This window comes from Theobroma cacao, chromosome 5 (assembly GCF_000208745.1).
Source record: "Theobroma cacao cultivar B97-61/B2 chromosome 5, Criollo_cocoa_genome_V2, whole genome shotgun sequence".
NCBI lineage: Eukaryota > Viridiplantae > Streptophyta > Magnoliopsida > Malvales > Malvaceae > Theobroma > Theobroma cacao.
The window spans coordinates 13,479,631-13,486,027 of NC_030854.1; the positions used below are offsets into that span (position 1 = coordinate 13,479,631).

At 32.4% G+C, this 6,397-nt stretch overlaps 1 long non-coding RNA gene across 2 annotated transcripts; it reads right to left on the reverse strand.

Moving 5' to 3' along the window:
* Nucleotides 3,672-5,339, reverse strand: LOC108662159. Of its 2 annotated transcripts, none has more exons than XR_001927945.1 (3): nt 5,298-5,339; nt 4,564-4,637; nt 3,672-3,707 (listed from the first exon to the last, which is right to left on the reverse strand). It is a non-coding gene; the product is annotated as an uncharacterized LOC108662159 (long non-coding RNA). The 2 variants fall into 2 exon arrangements; XR_001927944.1 differs by lacking the exon at nt 3,672-3,707 and adding an exon at nt 4,149-4,190.

The following is a 6,397-nucleotide window of genomic DNA, read 5'->3' on the forward strand; positions in this document are numbered from 1 at the left end:
TCAACAGTGATTTGAAGTGGTGGTAATCTAGATAGAGTAGAAGTGAATGAAGCAAGGGAAAATTCATCTTTAATCTTATCGCAATCAAATATTTTGTAATTGATAACTCTAGTTTAGATGGTTTTTGAGGTTAGACCTATTATAAAAGTCCTTGTTTGATTTTTAAGGCTTTTACAAGTTCTAGGAGTGTCATTTTGTGAATGGTTTTGACTGTTGCAAGTTTTGCAATTGTCACTCCTATTAATTTTTTGCGAATCTTCTAAACACCACAAATTCAATTTCTCTAGTATTTTCTTGAATGATGATTTGTATAGAGTATTTAAAGAAATTTAGAAAGTAGTTATCATTACATCTAAAAAGCATAGGAATTAATAATATGCAAAGGAAGCCACATAATTGACAATGAACAAATAAAATAGTGTTAGAAGATAATTTTTTTAGGCTATTCTGCATTTGAGAAATACTGAAAGTAAGAAAAGGATGGTGGTAATTGTAAAATGAGAAAAATTGTTATCCAATTACAATATGCCACATGTCTAAAATTAGTAAATTGAAGAAAATTTTCAAACATGAATTATGTATTACGATGTAGGTTTGAAGACATCATTTAAGATAGTCATATAATTAATTATAAAATAATTAATTTATTGGCTAATTATCTTAAAGATATATAGTTGGACCAATTAAAATTCACCTATGTGTCATATATTTATCTCTTGAGATAATATTTAATTTGGACTAATAAAATTTACCTATTGGTCATTTAGTTTGTTAGAATGTTAGCTCAAAAGGAATAACTTCAAGAAGGGGTGAATTGAAGGTTTTTAACAATTCTTTGCAATTTTTGAAGAGAGTTTATAAACCAAGTAAGAGTAAATGAGCTTTTTTAAAAACAATTAACTAAAGTTGCAGAAATTTTTTTTCAAGTATGTCAAATGTAATTTGAAGAACTAAGAGTAGTAAAACGGAATTAAGAGAGCAAAGAAGAAACACAAGTATTTTTACAGAGGTTTGACCTCTTTGTCTACATCCTCTCCATTAGCTTGCTAAGGTATTTGGAATCCACTAATTCAAAATGCTTTTCAAGGACAAAGCATAACCCTCACAATTTAGTCTTTTCAAAGGATGAGACTAAACCCCTATACCTTTTCACTTGGTTAAGGTATAACTACTTGCAATAACACTATCTTTTGGAGGTTAAAGTATAACCTTTACAACTCAATACAAAGATGATAAAATGAAATCTCAAATTCCTTTAAAAAACTGATAACAACAGTGTGTACAAGGTGAGTACAATGAATATTGCAAGAGAAATGAAAGTTAAAGCACTAAGAATGATAATGATAGGCTATATGACTAAGTGAGAGAACTTGAGAATTTCAAGGTTGATCTTTTGTTCTCTACTTAAAAGAATGTTTTCTGTGTCTTATTTTTTGTGAAATCAAGTTAGAAACTTGTATTTATACTTAGGGAAGCCTTGTAAGCTGTTCCACCCTTTTGTACTTGAAATAGCCATTATTTGTGTCTTTTTCACACTTATCTAACATGAAGTATTGATACTTTTTGTAAAAGTATCAATACTTTGTCTCCTTGACATCTTGGGTATCGATACTTCTCTATAAGGTATCGATACTTTCAACAAAAAATGCTTTTTGTTTGAATTGTTTCGATACTTCTAATGTTGACTCATGTTCTTTAACTTCTTATCCAATAAATGTATCGACACTTGTGGGTTAGTATCAATCCTTTATGCATGATATGAATGATGTATCGATACTTTACCTTTGGGTATCAATACTTTTTAAGTAGAGTGCTTTTTGTCCAAAAGGTATCGATACTTTTGAAATAAAATACTCTTTGTTTGAAATGTATTGATATTTTAGTGTTAGATATCAATATTTCTACCTTAGAATGCAATATTTTAAGCGTTTTAAGTATTAAAACATGTCCAAACACTTAGCCATTTATCTTGAAGGTTCATGGGGACTTAAATAGAATAAATTTTAAGAACTTATTTTTGCTATTTTTATCATTTGTTTAAGTCATTTCAAAACATAAGGTTAATTGTTAAAGCTAACAATCTTCTTCTTTTAGATATGACAAACCAATGAGCAAAATTTGTCAAAAACTTTTTTGAAAAACTCCCTTTGAATTTTTGAGTTGAAGCTTTGTTGATTTTTTGAAATTTAGTTCTAAAAAACTCCCCCTCACTTTATGCGAAGTTTGGAAAATGAATTTTGGTTCAAAATTTCATTTAAGTGCAAAGTCAAGTTTAAGATTTCTTTTAAGTGCAAATTGAGAATCAAAACATCATGTGCAAATTTGCTCAATTACTCCTCCCCTTTTTGTAATATAAAAAAGAATGTGTGAAATTGTCATTTCAATTACAATTGTTAAAGGACCAAAATGATATGGCTTGTAATGCACAAATGGAGAATATCCATACAATCAAATAAAAAGCACTTGAAGCATTAGAGGGATTAGTATTGAGATTAAATATATATATATATATATATTTATATATATATGCCAAAGAAAATATAGCCAAGAATAGTAATTATGGCTATAGAGAATATCCAAAATAGGTGGCCAATATGACAAATGAAGGTAGCCGATATCCAAAACATATCATCCAAATAAAAACATCTAAATACGAACTAAAAGAAATAAAGATAATCATCCATTTACAAAACTTCATCCAAGAAAGAGTATAATCATGATGAAATGCAAGAACATGAAGTGCTAGCCAACCAACACGAGAGAGAGTGCTTTAATTGAAAGCATTAGTGGCACGTCTCTTACAAGCTCAAGATAGTGGTGGAAAGAAAGGTGGTGGAGAGGATGTAGATGCAAAAGCTGTAAGAGTAAGAGATGCATTGAACTTCGGAGTATTGGATAGTGGAGGAGTTGGTGGAAGAACAAAAGAGAAGTTCTCCAAAGTTGTTAGTCGGTTGTCTAAGGCATCCATCTATGCCATCAACCTTGCATCCATCGATTGCATGTACCCATAGAGGTTATTAATCGTTTGTTCTATGGAGGATGAAGGTGGTGCACTAGTACTAGAAGTGACATTATGGTCTTCGTGAGGCGCAGTGTCACGACCCGAAACTCCTATCGGGCCCATGACAATTGTTGCGACGTTCCGATAGGCACTCATTACCCGGAATGCCGATCGAAACCTCGCAAGGCTTAGCATCAGCTTCCGCATCTCCCCGATGAGCGACAGTTATTAAATCTCGCATTTTAAGAAATCACAAGTCGTTTCCAAATCAAAACAATATAATATTATTTTTTGGCTCATAGGGGTATTTTCGTCATTTTTCTTCGAAAATACCGAAACCCACCAAAAACATGGTGTGTGGGTGAAAAACACATGTTTCATAATTAAAAGTAAATTTAGATGTCTAAAATAATTATTTGAAATGAAATTATAATTGTTTGAATAAAATAATAATATTCAATAAAATATTCTATTTTCTAAAAAAAACAATATTTATAGAGAAATCCGTAAATAATTTCTGTAGTGTAAAAGCTAAGTATATTCATACGCACTTTAAAACAGATAATTGAAGTATAAAATTTCTTTTACAGTGACACATGGGCTCCCAACTAACCAATAAGGTGCGAGTATGTGAACCTACAATTTTGTCAATGCAAGGCTAACTGAAGTCCTTGATGCAATCAACTATCTACCGACTATCTTGAGCCTGAAATGTGGGGAATTGAGGGTGATGAAATTATAAAATCTCAGTGAATAAACATATACTATCTAAACCATCTAAAGTCGAGTAAATGGAGACAATTGAAATAAGTCATCATACTGTAATTTCATTACCTTACAACTCATTTCAACCAAATAAACAACTAGGCTTATGATTTCCTGAAAAGCTTGGCTCGTGCCAAAAATCATTCTCATACTCAGTTATCAGGGATGCCTTGATCGAGGGCTATCCCAACCGAGTCCGCCAAGGCTGTTAAAAAGGTCATGTAAGCATAAATTATGTTTTTATTTTGAAAACATAACCGTTCATTGGCGTTGGCTGAGCTCACTCTCACTTGGTGGTTTGGCGTGAAGTGAACTTTAAAAGTGTTAGCCTCAGGAGTTATCCACCCGCGCCTCTCATACTGAGGTAAGATATAACGGGGTTTACCGTGCCCCTCTAATAGATTGATCCACGAAAACCCGTCAACTGCAGTAAGCTCATCATTTTCCCACCAATCAATAAAATTCAATAACATGATATGGCAATTTTATCATTATCCAGCCTATCAAGGCAAGCAATAGTTTATACATTTTAACACAAATACCAATCCAGCCATTCATGCCAATATTGTCATAAGCCATTCAATTTAAACCATGAATTTACAACATATGAAAACAATATCGAATTACTCTATTTTCCAAACCGTCATTTCATTTCAAGACAATTTACAAAATCATTTTATTAAATCACATTTTATTTACAAATCACAAGGATTTACCATTTAACTCATTTTCCATAAAATCCACAAAATTGAATAAAAATCACTCTAGATAATTAAGACGATAGTAAGGTTACTCACAGTATCAGGAGTAGAAATACTCCTAGTCCCGGTCTTTGGTGTAATCTCTTTATCCTTATCAAATAGCTCACCACCTATACATCACACATGACACAAAATTCAATAATTTGTGTCAATTTGTCATAAACTATTTCAGGCTCTCTAAATCTAAATGAATGCTGCGATGAGGTGCAAAATGTCCGATTAATCGCTTAAATGTGATATTCGACCTAAGTCACACTATACTCAGTCTAATCGGCTAAAATCTCCAATTTAACTCCAAATCAATTCTTCTCACTTTCTACACTCCAATTATACCTAAATTATCTCAGTGACTATGAATGAGATTCAATTTATCAGTCCCGGGTCAACAAATCACACATGTCATACGTTGAGCAAAAATTCAGATTTTCACACCAAAATTTTCCATTTAATTTCTAACCTCACCAAACATCAAATATCACCAAAATATCATGAAATATCATCAATTTCAGCCTCAATATTCTCCCTAGAAAATTCAGCCTCTTATAGGTGATGGGAGAAAATGAATTTTTCTTATTAGCTTTTCTTGCTACACATCACTAACTAACTAAAAACACTAGCATAACTTAAAATCAAATCAATCCAACATCATTCTCTCTCCATACCCATTCGACCAGCCATGAATTCACCATGAAAACATGAAATTTAACCATGAAAAATAAGGAGAAATGCATGGGAAAGGTAGATCACAAGTCAAAATCAAGAAATTTTACCTTTGATTGCTTGATTACTTGAAATCCACCAATTTTTCCTTGAATTTTCCCACCTAGGGTTCTTGTTCTTCTTTTCTTCCTTTGTTCTTCCTTTTGTTTTTCTTTGGCTGGCCATATGAAGAAAATGGGCTGATTTTGTGCTAAATTTAAAGTTAAATAATAAATGGTTATAAACTTGACACATGTCACCTTATTATTGGTCCATTTGTAATTTCTTAACTATTAAGCTTTCTCTCTCCACCTTATAAATTCCTTCAATTATCCATGATAATATTGGGTAAAATCCATGTGCTGGACAAGTGTCGGTGGTGTAAAATTACAATTTTGCCACTAGGGTGGCAAAATTACCATTTTACCACTAGGGTGGCAAAATTACCATTTTACCCCTATGCTTCGAAAAAATGTCGAAATTAAAATTTTTCACTTCTCAACCTCAAATCATACTCCAATAAGTCAAATGTGACAAAAATCTTTCAAAAAAATTCCCAGTTTGCCCGTAGATAGTGAAATTTTCGGTTTGACTCCAAATTAATCCTCGAACTCCAAATCACCATTTTAAATCACTCTTGGACTGTAAAATTTTCAATTTCACCCTATAATCTCTATTTGATCTAGTTCGAGGCTTAAATCAACTTTGTTGTACCTCTAGGTACAATACCGACTTTTGTAAATTTTTTGGGACTCTCCTAACATGCAAACATGCTATCTATCACATGTATGTCCTGTCAAGCATTTTATAAGGTCGGGCTTTACACGTAGGCTCACTAGGTTCTCTAGGCTCGTCATTATTGCCTTCGACATTATCATTCTTCCTAACCCATACTCTACCCTACACTCATATCCAAACTTATTGATAGTGTGACTATCAATCTTTGTGTGCATCGGGTGAGCCTTGGGAGGATCAACTCGGGTGTCTTAGCCATAAAAGTCTATGATTTCATTAACTACCATACCATAAAAGAGAAATTTACTTGCACCTCTCACTGTCGTCATCATATTCGAAAATATGAATTTAGATAGCTTGATGTTGAGCTTTCTTTTTATGTGGTACATGAACCACATCTCTTCACCCTTTACAGTAGAGTATTTAGTGCTGGAAG